Source organism: Eptesicus fuscus, chromosome 5, assembly GCF_027574615.1.
Source record: "Eptesicus fuscus isolate TK198812 chromosome 5, DD_ASM_mEF_20220401, whole genome shotgun sequence".
Lineage (NCBI taxonomy): Eukaryota > Metazoa > Chordata > Mammalia > Chiroptera > Vespertilionidae > Eptesicus > Eptesicus fuscus.
The window spans coordinates 31,570,188-31,594,129 of NC_072477.1; the positions used below are offsets into that span (position 1 = coordinate 31,570,188).

General features: G+C 39.3%; 1 pseudogene; it reads left to right on the forward strand.

Moving 5' to 3' along the window:
* Nucleotides 1-1,028: 1,028 nt before the first annotated feature.
* LOC114230546 (protein tyrosine phosphatase type IVA 1-like) lies at nucleotides 1,029-1,492 on the forward strand (annotated as a pseudogene).
* The last annotated feature ends 22,450 nt before the right edge of the window (nucleotides 1,493-23,942 follow it).

Genomic DNA, 23,942 nt, shown 5'->3' on the forward strand with positions numbered 1-23,942 from the left:
TATTATATAGGATATAAAGGGATAGAGCAGGAAAGCATGCATTGTGGAGTGATGTCAAAGAAAACTGAATTGCAAGAGCATAGCGTGAATGTGGAGATGAGTGGCAGATAAAGTAGTGGTTAGACAGTCTATGGCATGGTGAAAATTCTGGATTTTATCCTGAAATTAAGGAAAGTTAGTGAAGATTTCAGCCAGAAAGTGCTGGTCTATCAATTGGAAACAATGACTATAGTAATCCTGAAAGACAACTAACAGATGCCCCTGCCCAATCCCATGTACGCATCCTCACACTTCTCCCTTCAAAACACACAGCAAATACTGTCTCTATCCATCATGTTTCTTCTCTTGGCTAAGCAGGTTTAGTTCGTATAGTTTTCTTCATTTCTGTCATTTAAATTCCTTCATTTTCCAGATTTTCCTTCTTTAAATAAAAGCCAATCTGTGGGCCTTGACTTGCATATGGCCTTGCTCTGCTAAGGGCCAGATGGCACCACACTCTCCTCAGTCACTTCATGGTAGAGCCTGGTGTCCCACCACCACCTGTGTCTCTGCCACCTAGGGTCCAGCTGTATGATTAGAGCACAGTCTTCAATGAGCAACCCCATTTCTTTGTTAGCCACATTTATAGTTTCTAAAGGGCAATGGTGATTACTGCCAGGCACAGCAGAACCTTATGCAGACAAGTGAACTGTATAAATTCATCATTAGTCCAGCAAGAAGCCCATATAAGAGCAGTTAACCTGGACACAGAGTGTCGAATTGAAATCTGCAGAACATTTTCCAAGCTTTCTGACCTAGATGGGGTTAACCCCAGTGTGATTCCTATCTATTGCCTCAGTAATATTGGATTGAAAGATTGATGCTTCTTGTTAGAAAGTCTATTTCATTTCCTATTACTTCTAGCTTCATACTCAAAGCAACAATTTCAAGTGGAGGATATTGAAATAGACCAGTTTCATTACATCATTTCTGTATTCAATTGTTAAAATTCTTTCATAACCCTATGGAGTGTTTTGAACTAAATTAACATGGCTCAAGTAAACCACCCAGACCCTGTAGAAGTCACAGAAAAGAACATGAGATTTCTTATTACATGCAATCTGACCAATGCAACCTTAAACAAATTTATGGAGGAACTTATAAAATGAGATGTTATCACTATAGGACAGAACTGTCCTTGTGGAGAAAAAAGTCATCCATGTTCGCAGTTGGCCTTATGATGATGCTATACCACCTTCGAACTAGATTGCTGATGACTGGTTAAGTCTTGTAAAAACTTAAGTTTTATGAAGAACCTGGCTGTTCTCTTGGCAGACCTCTGGTACTTGTGGTCCTAACATTAACTAAAGGTGGAATGAAATATGAAGAAAGAGTGCAGTTCAAGTGGAACTTTGAACAGCAAGCAACTTTTGTGTTTGAACAAGTATTGTCCTAAAATGTGGATGTGCTTTAAAATTCCCATGACCATATAAACAACTGTTATTTTCAATAAAACTGCTATTGCCTTGAAAGTGGAGCTTGAGGCAGGAACTAATTTGTCATTCATATTAGCCACATGGTGGCCTGGTGAATAAGTACAATAAAGGTTACATAGGAATATTGAAAAAGTTTTATCAGGTCACAAACTTAACATAATTATAATCTCCATGTTTCAGTTACAGTCAACCTATATGGATACTTATCAAAAGATTCTTATCGTTCAGCATTGAAAATGTACTTACCATTTTTACCAGTTGAATCTACCTTTCCTGAAGTCATGCAGAATTGAATGATACATCTTCTTTAAATCTATTCTCATGCAAATTTTTGTAAAAATACAAGAAATTTAGAGATAGTAGGTGCCAAAATAGCCAACACAATACTTGTGTATTTTTATTATGACAGAACTAAATTCTCAAGAACTATAAGCTTTCTAGACCTTATGTGGTTTATGTCATCAGTTATTTCAAACACTGAAAGTAGGGCCTATATGGTTATTTGTCTGCTCAGTTTATGTTCATATCTCCCAGATATGAACCAGTACACATCAAGTTTGCATAACCATTGATTTTTGTTGGATTTTTATCAAATATTATGGTGATTACTTAATGCCTCGATATAAGTCTCCTTTTGTGTGTTCTTATGGAAAACCTACATTTTAAAAATCTACATGTATAGAAGCACATGTTTTTAACACCACCAGACAAAAAACAAACAAACACCTTACAACTAATTTAATGTTTTCACTTTGTGGTGCAACTTAACAGGGAGGGTTTGAAAAAAGAATGTTGAATATTTTAAATTAAATGTTTCTGCCTCCTGCACACCCCCCACTGGGGATGTGCCCGCAACCAAGGTACGTGCCCTTGACCGGAATCAAACCCGGGACCTTTCAGTCCACAGGCCGACGCTCTATCCACTGAGCCAAACCGGTTTTGGCATCAATCATCAATTTTTTTTATTGTCAACTTTTTCATATATACATGAAGTAGTTTGCCAGCTATTATTTTTATTAACAGTGTGATTTCCCTTCTCTTCCCAACCTCTTCTAAAAAAAAAAAAGTTGGTTTCTGCTAATGAATTGAGCAGACATCTAACATTTTATATGGCTTTTGTGTTATGCAACTTAATATTTGGATACTTGGTCATTTGTTTTATAATGTAATTGATAAAGTGACAATGCATATTAATGTTAGTTCAAACATATATTTATACTGTCTGGGAAAGTGTGGTTATAGTTCTGTGGAAAGCATAATTTGTCATTGCTCACCATCTTATAAAATCCTCGTATGAGAGCATAAGCATCTAAATAAATAATAAAATGCAAAAAATAAAAAGCTACTCTTTGCACTTCTTACAACAAAGCACCTGAGTTTATTTGGGAATTTTATTTTAACCTACCATCCAGGGCTTGACCCCAAGGACATGTCCACTCTAAGGCAAATACTTTTATCTCCTTTTCTTATCACACCTTACCTATTCTGTCTATTATACTCTAAATACTCAGTTCACTGATACTGATAAAAAAAATCCTTTATAGGATTTCAAAATTAAATTTTCTTTCTGTGTTTTCTTTTGGATAGTTTTTTTCTTGATATGTCTTCAAATTCACTAGTCTTCTTTTCTCCATTGTCCACTCTGCTTTTAATCTGCCCATTGTATTTTTCATTGTATACATTGTATTTTAATCTGTATAAGTTTTAACAATGTGCATTGTTGCCCATTACCATGGTTTGAGTTACTTTCATAATCAAATCATCATTGTCTATAAATGTATGATTTTTAATAGTGTAAACTTTTATATTTATACTAGAGGCTCAGTGCATGAAATTCATGCATGGGGGGATGTCCCTCAGCCTGGCCTATACCCTCTCCAATCTGGGATCCCTCTCACAATCCAGGACTGCTGGCTCCTAACTGCTTCTGCCTGCCAGACTGATTGCCCCCTAACTGCTCCCCTGCTGGCCTAATTGCCCCCAACTGCTCTCCCCTGCTGGCCTGATCACCTCCAACTGCCCTCCCCTGCTGGCCTGGTCGCCACCAACTGCCCTCCCCTACTGTGACCCACCTCCTCCACTGGGACCAGCCTCCTCTGTGCCACGCAAGCATGGGACTCCCAGGCCTCACTGCGCAGAGCAGCCGCCGGGCCCTGCCTCTGTTGTGCATGTGGCCATCTTGTGATGGCCATCTTGTGACAGCCATCTTGTGACGATGTAGGGCATGACACCACCTAGGCTATTATTAGATATTCTCCTATCTAATAATCAGGAGCTTACTCAAGTAATATAGAAATATAAAAAAGAGGTTGGCATCCTATATAATAAAAGCCCAGTGACCAAAATGGTGGAATGACCAGAACGACCAGTGACCAGAACGACCGCAGCCCCTCACCCCTAATCAGGGGTGTGGCTGACCTGCAAACTGCCCATGGCCCCTCACCCTGACCAGCCCTGTCCCCCAGCAGGGACCCCCACCCTGATCCGGGGCCCCCATCAGGGCAGGCCAGCTGGCCCCCACCCATGCTCCAGGCCTCTATCCTATATAATAAAAGGGTAATATGCAAATTGACCCTAATGGTGGAACAACCAGAATGACCGCTGGACCAGTCACTATGAGGCTCACTGACCACCTCTCTGTCTGTTTCCCTGGCTGGCAGGCTCCGATCACCTAATAGTGAACAGAAAACTGGGGGTGCGTGGCGGCAGCCCCCGCCCCACCTGTCGCCCCACACACAGAGGGCGACCCACAGTGGGGATGGGGCTGGTGAGCAGGAGGGAACAGCCGACCTCTCAGTCCCTTCCCCCAGCTGTCAGGCACCAATCACCTGATGGCGAATGGGGAACCAGGGGGTGGGTGGTGGCAGGGGGCAGGGCCAACTGCGAGCAGCTGAGGAAGTTGGCCCGCATCACAGGCCAGGCCTAGGGACCGTACCCATACACAAATTTCGTTTGGGCCTGTAGTTTAAGTATAATACCCAGAAAACATAACCCCCACATTTTATACCATAGAGAACATGTTCATGTCTTGTAAGTTATGCTGTTCTTCAAGGAATTGTGGTTTCTGTTAAAGTTCAAGGTTTCCATAAGTTTCTTAGTTTGTACATTATAATTTATTGTGCCTGAGTATTACCTTACTAATCATAACACCTTCTCTGTGAATATGTGTGAGTCTTACCATTTTTCAAGTGGACATGCTTATTTTGTCTATCAATTCTGAGCAACAGAATTTTCAATAACAATTTTACTTGGTTACATACAGTTAATACTTTACTTAAAGGACTATGTTTTAACTTGGTACTTTATAAAGACAATAACTGTTATTAGTTTAAAACAACTAAACTCATGATAGAATCAACCATGAACATATATAAATATAGACAGTTTCAAGTTGGGTGCCAAATGTTTCATTTTGGCTGAAAGAAAAACACATTCCCTTTTGATCCACTCTATCAGGTTTTCTTCTCCACCTTTTCCCTGAAAGTATTCTAATCAAAATCACCAATGGGTTGCACATTGTAAAATCCAACTACGAGTTCTAACATTTTATTTTACTTAGCCAATCAGTTGTGGTTACCAGTTGATTACTCATTTTCTTTAAAATGCCTTGTTTGCTTGGCTAATATGGTACCATTCTCTTGATTTTCCTTTAGCAAGTTACTCATTGTTCTCCTTTGCTGAATCATCCTCATGTTCCCAGTCTCTAAATGTTATAGTGCCCTGGGCTTAGTCCTAGGACATGCCCTTATCTCTGTCTACACTCATTCCCCAGGTGATCTCAAGCATCACAGTTTTATATATGTTTGGCCACTAACTCCTAATTTATATCTCTAGCCTTCCAAACTTGTCTACTCAACTGCCTACTTAAATTTACATATGGAATGGCATCTAAAACTTAATATTTGCAAAACTGAACTCTTAATTTCCTCCCGTTTCTGAACATACTATTTTAAGATTCACCTTCTTCCTAGTGAATGGCAACTCTGTTCTTCCTATTGCTTAAGTCAGAGCTTTGGCACCATCTTTGACTGCTCTTTTCATACTTCTGGCTCATCAGCAAATCCAGGCAGTGTTCTCTCACCGTCTCCACTTGCTTCCATCCTGATCCAAGTCATTGTCATCTCTGACCTGCATCATTGGCAAGAGCCTTCTAACTTATCTCTCTGCTCACACTCCTGGCCATATTTTTTCACATTATTTCCAAATTATTAATTTCAAAATGTGAAATAAATTGTGTCACTCCTCTACTTAAAATAAGGCTGTGCCTCCCAGCTCACTCATATTAAGATACAGTCTCTACTTTAACTTTTAAGGGACTATATGATCTAACCAAATCTTATAAGGGCTACCACCCTTTCTTTCTCTCCATTCCATTTACAATAGCCTCCTTATGCTAATCAAATATTGAAAGCACACTTCTGCCCTCAGATCTCTGACTACTGAACTACTTTTCCTTCTCCTGAAAGATGGCTGACTCTCTCATTATTTCCTCTAGGTCTCAGTTCAAATGTCACCTTATCAGAGAGTCTTCTCTCACCACCTGATATGAAAGCACAATACCCACCACAGTCCCTGCTATTTCCCTTACTTGTTTTATTATACTACTAGAGGCCCGGTGCATGAAATTCGTGCATGGGGGTGTGTCCCTCATCCCAGCCTGCACCCTCTCCAATCTGGGATCCCTTGAGGGACGTCTGACTGCCCTCTCACAATCCAGGACTGCTGGCTTCCAACCGTTCGCCTTCCTGCCTGCCTGATCACCCCCTAACCACTCCCTTGCCAGCCTGATCAATGCCTAACTGCACCCCTGCCAGCCCAGTTGCCCCTAACTGCCCTCCCCTGCCAGCCTAGTCACCCCTAACTGCGCTCCCCTGCGGGCCTGGTCAACCCTAAGTGCCCTCCCCTGCCATCCTGGTTGCCCCTAACTGCCCTCCCCTGCAGGCCTGGTCCCTTCCAACTGCCCGCCCCTGCCAGCCATCTTGTGGCAGCCATCTTGGGTCCACATGGGGGCGGGCATTTTTGACTACATGGGGGTGGCCATCTTGTGTGTTGGAGTGATGGTCAATTTGCATATTACCTCTTTATTATATAGGATATGTTCCTTCAGAGCACTTGTTAAATATCTATTAATTTTCTGGTTCTTACACTGGATTGTTCTGAGAGTAGAAATGTTATTTGCAGGTATATGCCTAGTACTGGCACACAGCAGATACTCAGTAGGTATTTGTTGAATGAATAAATGAGTAAGAGAAACTCTATAGTTACAAACATTTTTGATCTATGACATTAAATGATGTAGCTGCTACCAAGTGATCCCTGGTTACCAGGTAACTGGTTATGTTGGATGTAGCAGCATTCATCTGAGGCTCTGGAAAATATTCTTGAAAGACATCCTTTAATTAAGCCTTATGTGTACCAGTCTTTTATTGTTAGAGCATTGAAGGATATAAACCAATACAAAGAATTATCATTTAGAAGGACTTTCTTCTCATGATTCTAAGAAAAGCAAAATCTTCTTTCAACTTAGTTAAGTTTGACCTTTAAGTTTCCAAGAGGCAAAGAAAGATATTATTTTCAGCTATTTGCTAATGATTTGATTAGGAAAAATAATTCTATTCATTCCAAAAGAGCTATTCACTTGAGCACATGATGATTGTATTTTCTAAATGACACAAAAATCACATATTTTTCTGATTTGGTTTCAAGCAGAAAGGATGTTTCATTTTTTTTTTCTGTAGAAAACACAGCCCCATCAACCTGATTCCATTCCTTTTATCTTCAAAAATATTCTTTCAATTCAGGTCTTATAATTTATGACTAATTGTTTGAATATTTGTTATTGTTTTTTGGTTAAGAAAAATCTTCTTCCTCAATTTCAACAATATAATTTTTTACCAATGCAATGGTTTAACAAGTGTTCTCTGGGTTCAGAATGATATGGGTTCTTGTGTTGTAATAGATGATTTTTGCTATATCTCACAAAGAGAAGTCTCAAAAATAGCCACCATAAAGGAAGGCAGATTCAACTACCTGTTCACATACCCTTTCACACACTATAGGAGGATCTTTAGAGTAAGAAATATTTTTGTCTTTTATAAATGTATTTATAGATATGCCTACTTTTTGTAGAAAATGTTTATCGTATATTTTCAAATAAAAGACGATAATAATCTTAAAACACACACATATTTGAATGAGGCTAATTAAAATTTAGTTCATTGTAAGGAATCACCATTTGTAGTCTCATAATTATAATATAAATAAATTTTAGTTCAATATGGATTATTTTACTATTAGAAACTCTATTTTCATCTAACAGTTAATTTAGGAAGCTACCATAAGATATTATTATTCCTATTTTCCTAATAAGAAAACAGGTTCGGCTAGGAAAAATGACTCTCTCAAGGTTATCGAATTAGTTTCTGTGCTTTACCAACAATTATGAAATCTGCTTTTCTGGTGAATAATATGCAGAAAAATAAGCAAAGGGAAGCCCAATTAAACACGAACATAACAGTAGATGTCAGGATCTCATTCATGAATCTCAGGCCACCTCTTAGTCTTCAGCGGTTCATCATTATGATCCTTTGCTTTGGTGTAAACAGGAAAAGCATTTACAAGACCTTTTGACATTACCTCAGCGAGACAATGAAGTACATCAGGTGAAAAACCAAGAGAGAATTGTTGAGTTTTATAATATGAATGTTTGCCTCTTTCTTGAGTTCACAATGTTTCTCCAGGGAAGGAAACAATCCTAATTAGTCTAGATCCTAGATACAGAAGCACAAGCTGGTAGCTCATGAGCCAATGCTAGCCTCCAGATGCATGTGCCTTGTGTGTTATTGTCCCCAACACTCATACCCACTGCTCTACAAATATGCATGCCTGTCTGGCCCCTGACGGCATTTGAGACTGGCCCAGAAGACCCATAGACCTTCATCACGACTGCTCTGTTTTTCCTCCCTGGGATGCAGATAATCCATCCCTTAGCTTTATTTTACCTGTGACTAGAGTTAATGTAAGACTGTTGACTGTACATCAATTAGGAGACTCGGCTGCCACTTTCTATAAATGTCAGCAAGAATGCCTCCCTCTAGCATTACAGAAAGCTCTTTTTGAACAAAACTTATTTTTAGAAATGCAACACAGTGATTTTTTTTCTAAAAGTAAAGTTTGAATTTCCATTTTATTTAGAAGCCCTGGGGACATGAGAGCTGAGGAAATGCATTCTTCAGCCAAGGAACTCGATCACAGTGTCCTTACAGATGACACTGGGCATTTTGCTAGAGTAAGAATAACAACATGTGACCTGCCATTCTTGTTTAGGTGTCTGAGAAGTAAGTGCAAGAAATTAATGGTGCTGGGTCAGGCTTTTAGACCCAAAGAGGAGCAACAAGACTCCTTTTTCAGTAGCAGGTACTACCTGCCCTTAGTGCCTATTCTGGGCAAGGTCACAATCTCCGTTTTTCCTCAGGAAACATGGCATATGTAGAGATTCTAGCATCTCTTTGAGATCTATTCATAGTAATCATTTTCTACTGCATCCAAGTCTCATAAAATACAAAAATAAGCCCTGGGTGGCTCTCTGCTGTACCTAACATACTTTACAGTCAACAACCACTCAAAGTAAGCCTTGAGCCTGCACTTTGCTTTAGAGGTTGTCTTGAAGTCAGGTTCATCTGCTGGAAAAAAACACAGGAGTTTTTGTTTTTTTTAATTGATTAGCAGGCAGGGGGAAATTTTAGGAAAGATTAGCAGAGACCCAAGCAGGACTGATGCCTCAGTGGGCACCCCTGATATTATTTGAAGGCTTTAAAAAAAGTGCAATATACATTGTTCCTCATTACCACAGTGTGTGTTTGCTATCATAATAAACATATGATTTTATAGTGCAAACTTTTATGTTTATTCATACCCTCCCACCCCATACTCAAGGAGCTTACTTGAATAATGTGAAAACATGAAAAAAAAATGGCTGGCCCATGAAGAGGAATGCTCAGTAAAAATAATTCCCTCATTTTATTTATATCACCGCCTTGTACGTGATGCTGTTTTCAAGGAATGGTGCCTTCTATTACATTCAAGGCTTTTATAGGCTCATGAGTTTGTATATTACAATTTTTATGCCTGAGTATTAGCTTCACATACCTTCCCTGGGAAAGTACTTATATGAGTCTCATCATTTTGCACGTGGACATGCTTATTTTGTCTGTCGGTTCTGAGTAACAGGATAATCAATGATAATTTTATTTGGGTCTATACAGTTAAGACTTTACTTATAGGACTGTATTTTAAACATGGACCTTATAAAAAACAACAAGTGTTTTGGTTAAAAACAACTAAAATCATGATAGAATAGACTGTAAACACAAAGAGAGAACATAATCACATTTGTGGATATGCATAATCGTGTGGACACACACACTAACACAATGACAGTAAATAGCAATGTGGGATTTCAGAGTTAACCACCACTACTGCACTGATGAATTCCTGCATGTAGACTGGGCATGGGCATTTTACTTTTTCCCTCATTACCCCTATTCTGGTATCTATTTATCTTCCATTGTATCCATGAAAGTCCAAATCAGATTCATAACTTCCTTGCATTAGAAAGTACATATCAACTATAAGATTGGTTAGTCTCTGTTACAAGTGCTGAAAGTTTAAACTTTTCAAGAGCAAATTATTTTAAAAGATCTATTTGTGTTTGATGAAACCCAGATTTGAACAAATGCACGGACTTCAGATTAAAAGACTCTCTTCCGCTTGCTGCAATATGTCATTTTTCTTTTTTTCTGTCATGTCCTGGAAGGGATTCATAATCCTTGGTTCTTTATTTCTTTTTCTTTTTAAATATATTTTATTGATTTTTTACAGAGAGGAAGGGAGAGGGATAGAGAGCCAGAAACATCAATGAGAGAGAAACATCGACCAGCTGCCTCTTGCACACCGCCTATCGGGGATGTGCCCGCAACCAATGTACATGCCCTTGACCGGAATCGAACCTGGGACCCTTCAGTCCGCAGGCCGACGCTCTATCCACTGAGCCAAACCGGTTTCGGCATAATCCTTGGTTCTTGACAGAAACAGGAAAAATATTGGTTTCAGAGTTTTCAAGAAGAGAGTTTCCTACTTGAGCATTTAAAAAAAACCACATATTTTTATTGATTTTAGAGAGGAAGGGAGAGGAAGAGAGAGAGACAGAAACATCAATGATGAGTGAAAATCATTGATTGGCTTCCTTCTGCATGCCACCCATTGAGGATCAAGCCTACAACCTGGATACATGCCCTGACTATGAGTCAAACCATGACCTCCTGGTTCATAGACTGACTCTCAACCACTGAGCCATGCCAGCTGAGAACACTTGAGCATTTTTTTAAAAAAGTTATTTGCTTTACAATCATTACCATCTATTTCTTGGTTATCTGATATCATCCCCCCTCACCAAATTGCGATGGAAGCTGAGATAAAATCAAATTTGTATCTCTAGAGTGTTTTACTATTCAACTATTTTGTTACTGATATGAAAACTTCTCCTCCCAGTGGTTGTAGCTTCTTACATTTTTTTAAAGGCCTTGGCATAACTTAAGATAGATGCCAGCTCAGCCTGGGAAATCTCTGACATTATGAGAGTAAGGTAATGTTCTGGGGGAAAAAAAAACAAAACTTTACAAAAATGATTAGCAATAATATTACACTTTCTTTTCCAGTCTCTTCCTAATTCTTCCTCTACTCTCATCACCTTAGAAACCCAGATACAAATGAGGCAAGAGAGATTTTCTAGTACTTTTCTAACCTAAGAACTTTTACATCATTTAACAATTGTTACTTTGCCAAATAAACTATGGCTAGATTACTGAGTCCTCCATTCCAAGAATTAAAAATCCCAACTCTCTCACATTCTGTATACTAGAGAAGAGAAACCTGCCTTCTTCACTCTTATCTATACATTTGCATGCCCATAACTGACTCCTCTCAGAGAGGCATTCTGAAGTGAGAATGAAGCATCAGGTCCCTAAAAGAAAATAGAGGAGGAGCAGATTCAAATGTTTCTACTCTATTTTATATCCCTCTCATTCTATTCTATTATTTTTTATTGTTGACAGTATTACAGATGCCCCCCATTCCTCCCATTTGTCCCCTTCCATCCAGCCCAAGCCCCACCCCAGGCCTTCCCCACACTGTTGTCTGTGTTCATGGGTTATGCATATATGCATATATGTTCTTTGATTAATTTCTTCCCATCCCCTCCACTCCCATTCCCTCTGAGACCTGTCAGTCTGTTCTATGCATCCATGCCTCTGGACCTATCCTATATAATAAAGAGGTAATATGCAAATTGACTGTCACACCCTCATAAGATGGCTGCCTACAACCAGGCTGACAGAGGCGTTAGTGAGGAACAACCAAATGACTGAACAAGCAGGCTGCGTGGGGTGACCAAGTCGGCAGGGGGGTTAGTGAGGGACAACCAAACAACTGAACAGCAGGCTGTGTGGTGACCAGGCCAGCAGGGGGGGCAGTTAGGGGCAATCAGCCCAGCATGCAGAGGCAGTGAGGTGTGATCAGGCTGGCAGGGGAGGATAGTTAGGGGTGACCAGGGAGGCAGGCAGGTAAGCGGTTAGAAGCCAGCATTCCAGGATTGTGAGAGGGTTCTCAGATTAGATAGGGTGCATGCTGGGCTGAGGAGACCTCCCCCCCCCACTGCCGTGCATGAATTTCATGCATCGGGTCTCTAGTTTTGTTCATAAGATTCCACATATAAGTGAGATCATGTGATATTTGTCTTTCTATAACTGGTTTATTTCACTTAGCATAATAATCTCCAGGTCCATCCATGCTGTCGCAAGGGGTAAGAGCTCCTTCTATTTCTATAGCTGCATAGTATTCCATTGTGTAAATGCACCACAGCTTTTTATCCACTCATCTACTGATGGGCACTTGGGCTGTTTTCAGATCTTAGCTATTGTAAATAACACTGCTATGAACATAGGGGTGCATATATTCTTTCTGATTGATGTTCTGGATTCTAGAATTGGGATTGCTGGATTAAGTGCCAGTTTAATTTTTAATTTTTTGAGGAACCTCCATACTGTTTTCCACAGTGGCTGCACTATCAGTCTGCATTCCCATCAGCAGTATACTAGGATTCCCTTTCCCCCACATCCTCACCAGCACTTGTTGTTTGTGGATTTATTGAAAGTAGCCATTCTGGCAAGTGTGAGGTGATTATCTCATTGTCACTTTAATTTGCATCTCTCTGATCATTAGTGACCTTGAACATTTTTTTCATATATTGATTGGCCATCTGGATGTCCTCTTTGGAGAAGTGTCTATTCAGGGTCTTTGCCCATTTTTAAATTGTATTATTTGTCTTCCTGGTGTTAAGTTGTATGAGTCCTTTGTATACTTTGGAAATTAACCTTTTTTTCAGATGTATCATTGGCGAATATGTTCTACCATACAGTAGGTTCCCTTTCCATTTTGTTGGTGGTTTCTTTTGGTGTGCAGAAGCTTTTTAGTTTGATGTAGTCCCATTTGTTTATTTTTCCTTTGTTTCCCTTGCCCTAGGAGATGTACCAGTGAAAATGCCACTGTTTATCTTCCCATCTAATATGAATATGCTTCTGCTCCTTCGAAGTACTCATTGTGGCTCTCATACTCTCAAACAGGGTCCAGCTAGACCTTCCTCAAAGGAAGCAATCCATACTAGATGGGTGATATTAAGTAGAGCAAAGCTGTAAGAACTTATAAATATTTGTCTGAAAGCAAAATCTGTTTACCTTGCAAGCTAATCTTTTAAAAACTTTCCTACTCTGAAGTCAGTAGAATTGACATGGTCTACTTGCACACCAAGACTAAGGCTGTACTAGTCAGGAAAACCCATAATGACACATGGTTGCACCTCTCACAAGAACTTCTGTGTCTCAGATATCTGCCACGGAAAAGATGTAAGCACACAGGCTCCAGGCACATCTACACTTTATATTCCTTGCAATGAGTCACCTGTTTTCTATCCTACGGGCATTTTCTTTGAACATTCACCATGGCTGTCCATGGAAGGTCCTGTGGGGGAACTGATTAAAGTATCAAGGCAAACTTAAATTCCTTAAAGCCCAAGGTATGACAAGTAGTGACAGAAAAGTTCCAAGTAACAAATGTAGACCTTTGGTCACAAAGCCAGATACCATATGCTTAATGGGAATTGTGGGGGACTTAGTCTTGGAGTGCCTAGTTCTGGACAAGGATAAAGGTATCTCCACAGCATCAACTGCTAATGAGTAGGATGGACTACCTCACCATAACACCAACTATCTTGACTTACTTTCTTAATTTTATAGGACACAGAGGGTGCCAAAGGCCAAAAATTTTTGTTGAAATGCCCGTAGGATAACCTATATTCCAACTTCATGAAAATGAATGCTGTCAAAACAAGGCCAACCTCCTTTAATAAACAGTTTCATAAACAAATGGAGGTTATCTGATAAGTCTAGAACTAAATTAAAAATTATCAGGCAGATTTAGAATACCATATATTTTGAGGGATTTACTTCTAAGAGAGTTATGTAGGGTACTAACCATTTTTCTTTCTGGGACCCTGAACTGGCATTAGACCATCTGTGTCTAAGTCGGATTTACTGCTTCTTGGTGAACCTTGCCCTATAATGTTCATCTACTCTCGTTCTAGGTTTGCCTTTGGTCATGTACTATAAGCTCTGACAGTTGATTTTTCTTTCTTTTTTTCTTTTATTTTTTGCAATACAAGTGCCTGACTTAAGCTTTGATTGCCCAGAAATCCACTTAAAGATAGCTGTCTTGAATAAGCACCTTGCCAGCCACAGGGCTAGATAAAGAGCCACGCTACCTCACCCCCATCCCCACCCCCACCTGCATCCCCAATCTCCTTTGTCTTAGAGATCTTGGTTATTGTGATAACTCACCATTTGGGCTGCTTGGTTTTCTCTTCCTGTGCTTTAAATTTCTGCTTTTATGTTTTAGAGTCACAAAAAAAAAAAAAAAAGAGTTGACCAGTAAAATTCTAGGCCCCCACCCTCAATGCTAATAAAATCAGAACCCTAGGCCTGCACACAGCTCCCTCTCTCCTTCTCCCAGCACCCTCGTGGCCTCAGAGGTACCCTGTAATTTCCAGGACTTATAGTGATAACACTTTTTTAAAACACATTTTCTAATGTTTATTGCTAAGGGCATCTTGCAATCATAATAAAAATCACAAGGGCTGCCCTAGCCGGTTTGGCTCAGTGGGTAGAGTGTCAGACCACTGACTGAAGGGTCTGGGGTTTGATTCCGGTCAAGGGCATGTACCTCGGTTGCAGGCTCAATTACTGGCCCAGGTTGGGGTGTTTGTGGGAGACAGCCAATTGATGTGTCTCTCTCACATGTTTCTCTCTCTTTGTCTTTCCTCCATCTCTTCCACTTTCTCTAAATATCAATGGAAAAATATCCTCAGGTGAGGATTAACAATGACAAAAACAATCACAAGGGCTACTGCAGCCATAACATTGGTTACTGATAGACGGAGACCTGCCCAAAACAGTCCTCATCCTTCCATTGTCAGAGAACTCATAAATACCCCTGCTTTAATCTCTAACAATCTTGCTTCTACTTAGGCCTGGTACCAGCAGGTACTAAAATATATTAACTGAGAATACCATCTCTTGCCTTCCTTATATCAACACCCCTTTCCAAGGCCTCTATCTTAAGAAGTGTCCCTGATTCTCCTAGAGGTTAAAGGGAGTTAGTTGAAAAGGAATCTGAATGTGTAAAACATAGGCATGCAGTTCACGTACTGTCATCAGGATATCCTTCAACCATCCAAAGAAAAGAAGTCACATGAATTAACCTATGAAATTTCCAGTTCTGTACTTCAAGGAGGACATCTTCATTCAGGCTGGACAAACAACTAATTGAACTCCCAAATTTACTTGGTGTTTAGAATAGGTTCATCTGTTTACAAAGATAATCCTAAGCCAGTTAAGACGAAAAATATGAACTTCAAATAGGATACTTGCACTTTCCTACTTGAATGAAGAGTTGTGGAGAGTGAAGTTAGGGCCTTGGATGTGTGAGGTGCCTTGTGTGAGGGATCTCTGGAAGCAGAGAAGAAGCATGGGCCTGCCCAATGGAGGCCTAGAAGCAATAAGATAACCCTCCAAGGGCAGCCAAAAGGTAAATGTCCAGGCGTCTATTCTGGAATATAGAGACCAGCCAGGACAAACTTTCACAAGCAAAAAGGGCATCTCAGTGTCTGTGTAAACACCCTGATGACTCAGAGGAACCACATATCCAAGTCCTACCCTAGAATCTGAAGCTAAGGACAGTGACTGAGTCTAGGTATTTGGCCCTGGTCAGTACTCAACCGCTTTTCAAACTGATTTTGAAGAGCTGTCCTTGTACTTATTTATGCTTTCTTTGAATAATTTTCAATGCCCAACTTTAGGGTATTTAGATTTAAATTAAAATCATAGTAATAGAGTTAAAGCAGGAATAAAGTAGATTGGTGCCAATAAAACTTACGAGATTGTTTGAAACCATTGCAGTCGAACACAGTATGAAGGCTAACAATAGTACTGGTGTTACTGTTATTAAAATAATTTGAAAACTGAATGTTTTGTCAAGTGCAATTGGTTGACCTGTGGGTTTTTTGTTTTTGTTGTTTTGTTTTTGATTTTTAACATGGTACTTTTCTTTTACTGAAATCCTTTCTATGCTTCTTCCTTATAGAAGGGATTCTATTTTTTTTTAAGCCTCACCTGAGGATATATTTTTTATTGATTTGAGAGAGAGAGAGAGAGAGAGAGAGAGAGAGAGAGAGAGAGAGACATAGTTGTATGAGAGAAATATCAATGTGTGCCTCCCATACATGCCCCGACCAAGGATAGAACCCACAACCTTTTGGTACACAGGACCATGATCAACCAACTGAGCCACGTTGGCTGGCAAAAAGGGGTTCTTAATTAAGAATTCAGCTGAATCTGAGTCCCTGAAATTTAATGCACCTTTGTAAATGTACATTTTAAAAATAATAACACTGCCTATAATTATTATTTAAAATAAGAACAAACTTTGAACTATACAAACTGGGCAAATAGGGGAGAAAGATGCTTTCCTGATAAGTGTGTTCCTTGGAAAAAGCAGGAGGAGTGGGTGGATGGAAAGGAGGCAAATACTTGATCATAACAGTGATTCTGCTGTAAGCTGAGGAGAGGGGAGTTTGGGGCTGGGCAGACCTGCCAGCTGGGGTGGTTGGGAGGTGACCTGGTGAAGTCCAGGACTCATGCAGGAGTAGAGAAGGGGTCACCAGGATAAAAGAACTGTGGGTTTGAATCTCAAGAGGTGGCGGTGGCCGGACCTTGGCTCTTAGGACAAAAGGGGCTAGCCAGTGTGGCTCAGTGGTTGAACATCGACCTAAGAACCAGGAGGTCACAGTTCAATTCCCAGTCAGGGAACATGCCTGGGTTGTGTGCTTGATCCCTAGTTTGGGGTGTGCAGAAGTTGGCTAATCAATGATTTCCTCTCATCATTGACTTCTTTCTCCCTCTCCCTCTCCATGCTTCTGTGTAATCAATAAAAATTATATTTAAAAAAATGGGGGGGGGGGCATCAGGCCGCTTTGATCTGTCTTGAAAGTTGTTGTATGCTCACAAGTCAAACAATACAATTAACACAGTGCTAGAAATTTTTCAACATGAAAGAATCAGTCAAGTGAAAAGTGTGAAGACTTTTGACCGACGGTTACTCTGTAGATACATTTAATTGAAAACTTAAGTAGTTTCCTTAAGTGTTTAGATGCATGTGTCGTGCAAAGATCTTATATTTGATTGTTACTGGCTTTTTAAAAAAGCTGATAGAAAATGCCTTTCTTTACACCTCTGTGTCATTTCAACATCATTAATAGTTTCTTCTTTTCTCTAAGGACAAAGGCGTAGCAATGTCACAAGTGATTGTTTTGAATAAGCTTTTCATTTGAGCGAGACACCTTACTGTGAAACAGGCACTAGAAGCAGGTAACACATTGCTTATTGCTTTCCACATATCAGGTTCCTTGCAAAACAAAGAGTTCCATATGCTCTTGGTTTCTCTTATTAAAGCATGTATCATCTAGAGTAGCAGAGACAGGGTGCTGCTCTTACAGAAACAGTGATTTGGAGCTGCTGTTCAGTTTAACTACATTTCCAGATTAAGTGTGATAATGGCGGGTCCAGTGGAGTATAACACATAGCTCTTAAATACTAAGGGAACTCAGAAGTTTGTGTCAAGTGATTAACTGTAACAATAATTTTTGCTTTTCTAATCCTTTGCAGACTGTAATGTGGTGGGTGTTACATTTAACAACCCTCCTCGTGATCTTGAAGAGAGAGATGTCTAACTTAAGTACTTCAAGTTATTGCATTTCTGTTTTGCTTCATAAAAGCTTTAACGGTATCATTTTCACAGTTGTCCCAGGAGAGTTGAGACCACACTGCACAGATGTTTTCTGTTTCAAATTCTCATCAAGTGAACATGTACCTGGCGCTACACTGTTCTCCTTGCCTTCCACTTCACCAGTTGAAGGTCCATCTGATAAGAATTGTGATGCTAAAGTATCAGGTGAGACAAATGACAAAATGCAGCAGGCAATTATAAGAGCCTTCTAGGTACAAGTGGCCCAATGTTTCCTTCCATCCTAAGAATTTTTGATATACTTTGGAGCAAGTGGCTAACTTAACCTAATCTTAATGGATACACTCAAACACTCTATTGAAAAAAAAGAATATATTTCTACTTATTGTCCAGATTAGGGCAAACTTAATTATACACTGAAATGATATTAAAAGTTTGGGTCTCTAATATTTCCATTGTCTTTATTATTTTCTTCTGGGTTTGGACATTAACTGTTAATGTTTATTAGGCTACCTGCTCTCATAAAATTTGTTGGTTGCTCTAATTTACCCTCAGAATTTCAAATTACCGAATCTCTAAAATCTTTTACCCCAAAAAATGACTGAAACCCTTAACTTCAGATCATCTGCTAAACACATGAATATTCTCTAGCCATTGTAAACATGAGAATAAAGTGATATAAAACTAGGAGTGGAAGATTTCAGCCAAGAGTCATTCCAATGATTTAGAGATAGATCGTCAGTGCCAGAACCAGGCTAATAGCAGTAAGAATGGGAAGGAAGATATGGAGGAAAGAAATATTCCTAAGATTGAGCCCTAACCGGTTTCACTCAGTGGATAGAGCATCGGCCTGCGGACTGAAAGGTCCCGGGTTCGATTCCGGTCAAGGGCATGTACCTTGGTTGCGGGCACATCCTCAGTGGGAGGTGTGCAGGAGGCAGCTGATGGATGTTTCTCTCTCTCATTGATGTTTCTAACTCTCTATCTCTCTCCCTTCCTCTCTGTAAAAAATCAATAAAATATATTTTTTTAAAAAAAGAAATATTCCTAAGATAAAAATCATATGACTTTGAAAACTCTTGGATATTGAAGAAATGGAGAGGCAGAGGATAGGTCTATTATGACTCACAAGTTTCTGATTTGGCAAACTGAATGGCTATAGGGCATATGGGGAGAAACAAAGATATAAAATATATAGGACAGATAATGAGAACATTTCTGCAATTAGGGGTTTAAATGTATTGAGAACATCCAGGTAAAAACAAATGCCTCACCTAAAATAGGAGCCTAAAATCCAGGACTGATAATTCTGGGCTTGAATTGAAATCATGGTCATAGAAGATATTTCCTTAAGAGAACATGTAGGAAAAAAAAAAAGCTAATGAATAGAAAACCCAACACAGAGCCTCATGTTTACTGCTCCATAATAGTCATTATCAAGTTGTTTTTTAATTTGTTTCATTTACCTTTATTTTTCAAAATATCACAAATTATTCATAAAATATATGATTACAAAAATAACTGGAAACAAACCTAACATGACACTTATAATATGTAATAAAATGATTTATATCAGAATTAGAAGTGATACCTCTTTCACCAATCTTTTGTAGTCATACTCAATGGTTTTGGGGGAAAAATAAAGCAATCCATTACATAAAATTTAAGTTGCTATATAATAGAAAGAAATTAGATCACAATGACCTGGTTTAGAATTTTATCAGAACTCTAACATTACCATTTTCCTCATATCCAGGGATTCAAATGAATAATCTTATTAGCAGGGGCAAAAGCAGCAACTAATTTAGACATTTTCAGGATAGGCAGTATAACTGCCAACATACTCACTCATGCCACCTGCAAGGACAAAGTTAAATGCAGAGGAGGCTGCCTAAAAGTTTTGAATACATTTTTGTTCAGCACGTAATGTAATTGATGTTCTTCCAATGCTATGCTGCTGAGATGGGTAATAAGATGTTGGTGTCCCAATAGCATTGGCTTCATTCCCTCTCTAAAATCATTCAGAGCTCCATCATCTATTACAGTACATCAATGACACTGGATAAACTGGTGCCTTCAAGGCAATGGAAGTGATTAGCATTTTCTCATAGCCATAGATGCACATGCTGCCCACTATGAATTGAGAATTATTTTCTATGGTGAGAAAAGAATACGACTTAAAGGCCACAATAATTCAGTCTAGAATAGGCATAGGAATACATGTGGGATTATCAATGCCAAGTGGGATGTACTTTATACAATAAGGATTTGACATTACTTTTGAAGAAACAGAATTTGCAGATATTCTAGGTATCTTCAATGTTTTGCCTCTTCCAGATCTGGGGATTTGGGATCTCACTTGCCTTATCTCCTACCACCTGAATAAAGCTGGTCACGCCTTCCTACTTACTTCTGTTTCTTTATATCCACATCTGATGTAAGTAGCACATATACTCTAGCTACTGGTTTCCTTACAAGTTTCCCCCTCTAGACCATGAACAACTTGAGCAAGGATCTATGTCTTTTTCTTCTTACTTTCCCAGAAAAAAAGATCATAGCATAACATAGGTGGTAAATAGGTGTCTCTTGAAATAAAAAAAAATAAAGTGTGCATTCTTATTTTGGAAATATAAAACTGAAAATGAAAGTAATCTGGAATAAGATTCATATTATTAAAAAGTTTAGGCTTGATAATATTTGAGAAAAATGAAGTAAATAAGAAAATAATACTGACCGTCAAACCTCAGAGGGAAGGTAGGGTAGGGTGGGGGTAAGGGAGAGAGATCAACCAAAGGACTTGTATGCATGCATATAAGCCTAACGGACACAGACAACAGAGGGGTGAGGGCATGAGTGGGAGGGTTGGGGGGCGGGTAATGGGGAGATAAGGACACATATGTAATACCTTAATCAACAAATTAAAAAAAAGAGTAACCCATGCATTTTCATACATAGCATATCTATTTTATTTTTTTAAAAAGAAAATAATATATTTTCAAAGCTCAGAAATGTGAACTAACTCAAAAATATATTATTGTTCACATAGGTCTCATTTGAATAAGTTTTTATATTTCTGAAAGGTAAAATATATTAAGTATTCTAGTGGTCTATATAAATATAAGGTATATTAGTGGTATGGTAATTTTTACTCTCTTTAGTCTTGAGAATTTCAAAAATGTACTGAAATGTAGCTGGGGTTGTCATTTTGTTATTATGGTATATGTAGAAGTATTTGTAATTAATTGAATTAGACATAACAAAGCTAATTCTAGAGAGGAAATGAAAAACTCTACCTGGCCCTGGCCACTGTGGCTAAATGGTTAGAAGGTCAGGGCCCAGACTGAAGGGTCACAAGTTCAATTCTGGGTCCAGGGCATGTACCTGGGTTGTGGGCTCGCATCCCACCCCCAGTCTGGGCACATGAGGGAGGCAACCTCTCTTTCACTCTCTCTCTCTCTGAAAAAGCAATGGTAAGAATATTCTCAGGTGAGGATTAACAAAAACAAACAAAAATAAACAAACAAAAAATCTGCCTGCACAGAAGAGCTCTCAACTGATATGCTCTGGACGGTTTACTGATGTGCTTAGGAGTTGATTTGCTGGGACCATCATGTAGTCACATCCAGTTACCTCGGTGTGACCTAAAAATATAATTTTCTACATGGCTAAGACATGAGACTACAAGATAAACACTCTTTTGTGGCAAATGGATAAGTCATGACATCGACTTGAAACATTTTCTTGTGAGTAGCAAAACAGTATAAAGAACAAAATTAGATCACCCATTTTATATGAAGAGAGAGAAACTTTAAAAATCTTTTTTTAAAAAATATATTTTATTGATTTTTTATAGAGAGGAAGGGAGAGGGATAGAGAGCTAGAAACATCAATCAGCTGCCTCCTGCACACTCCCTGCCGGGGATGTGCCCACAACCAAGGTACATGCCCTTGACCAGAATCGAACCTGGGACCTTTCAGTCCACAGGCCGACGCTCTATCCACTGAGCCAAACCAGTTTCGGCCCAAAATCTTTTTGATGTTGGTTTATATTGGCAAGAAGCCAACATGACCTCTCAAGGTATCAGGTGCAGACACAACATTGGGAGAAGTTGACTTTCAGGCATTATTCACTTTGGTTTAATTATTCACTTCAATGAAGTCAGTTAGTTATACAATATGGGTTCGTGGCACCAGAGATTAAACTGTGGTATCAGGATCAGGGCCAACTAGCAAACGCAAAACTGTTTTTTCAAAGTAAGAATCGAGGAAGGCACTAAGGAGGAGAAGAGGCTGAAGGTTGAAGGTTCAACCAGAGGTCAAGAAGCTGGAAACTAGGACAGAACACAACCATATGCAAGGTCCAGAGGTTAGGGTCCAATTAAGAATTGGAAGATCAATGACATGATTAAGAGATTGGGGAACCTGTATAGTTATGAGTGCTTAGGAAGGAGACAGAGGTCTGGGATCCATCGAGTTGCTTAGAGCAGTAGGAGAAGTCGGAGGAAGCATGAGGTCTAGAATTCAGCACCAGAAGGTCTGACTTAAGGAGGTCAGTGCCCAAAGCCCTGGGATGATCCAAACGTGATGGTATTTTGGCCTAAGGATTCTCGAGGCTTTCATCATACTTCCTGTCAGGACAAGGAGAAGTCTCAAGAGGTAGATAACCTGAGTTTTATTCTTATAATCTTCTATTTATTTGCTCTTGTCCAGTACATCTTTGGTCTCATTCTCTAATCCTTGTTCCCCTTATCTTTTTGTGGTAGCCTCACTGGGCCACCTGCTCTTCTTTGAAGATGTCAAGCACTCTCAGGGTATTAATGTTTGCTGCTGCCTTCAAACACTCTCCCCAGACATTTGAAGGGTTTATTTTCCCATTTCTTTCAGGAGTCTGTTCCAATATCCCCTGCTCAGTGAGGTCTTTCTTAACAACTCTATATAAAATAGAATCTTCATATCACCCTCAGTGCCTGACCTTATTTCATTTTCTGTCCTAACAAATTATTGATTGTGTTCTAGTTAACACTCATAATATTTTGGTTTGGATGATAATTTAAAATCATCCAAAGTGTTTTGCTTAGGGGGAGATTGTATGGGCTAGTAGCAAGTAATAGGTGTATTTACACAGTGTCTGCTGCGTCTGTTTTAAATTATAAGCACCTGAATGGAAGTTATGATGAAAATTTTTTTCATTGGTTCTTTAGTCATTGAATTTCATGTGTCTTCATTGGAGACTGATCTCTAAGGAAATGGTACAACCTCAAATGCATTAGGAGCCAGCCAGGTAATAGGAGTGTGTGGAGCAGGCAGAGCGAAACACAGTGGGGAGCTGTGAAGACTATGAAGAGCTAGATTTCTGTCTCATATGAAGGAGGTAGCTGCTATGCAACCATAGCGAATTATATCGCCATGTCAAAATACAGGTCCAACAGCACAGTCCTTATGCATTTTTATAAAGAACTAATACCACATGATCTCACTCATTTATGGAAAATAAAGAACATTATAACCTGATGAACAAAAAGATAGATACAGAGGCAGTAAAGCACCGAACAGACTGTCAAATTACCGTGGGAAGGCTGGGGAGTGTTGGGGAGAGGGGAAAGAGATCAACCAAAGGACGTGTATGCATACATATAAGCACAACCAATGGACACAAGACACTGGGGGATGGGATGAGGGCATGCAACGGCGGGGGGGGGGGGGAAGAACTATAAGTCCAAAATTTTATGCAAATCTCCAACATTTTAAATGTTGACAACTAATTCAAAAGTTGTAGAATATAGTGTAAGCAAAACATGTAACATCTTCTGTGAAATTAGTCTGTGAGTTTCTTATAAGTCCAAAATGTGAGAATAATGAATTGGAGGTTCACATCTCATGTCTATGAATGTGGAACTGAGAGAAAAAGAATTTTAAGAGAAGAACAACACTTCCTATTTAAATCCCTGCATCTAGGTTTTCATGATTTTCTTGTGCTCATGGGCAAGATAGCGATTTTACCATTGCCTTATAAAGACCTTGCTCAGATGTTAGATGGAGGTTAAGCTTGGGATTATTTGT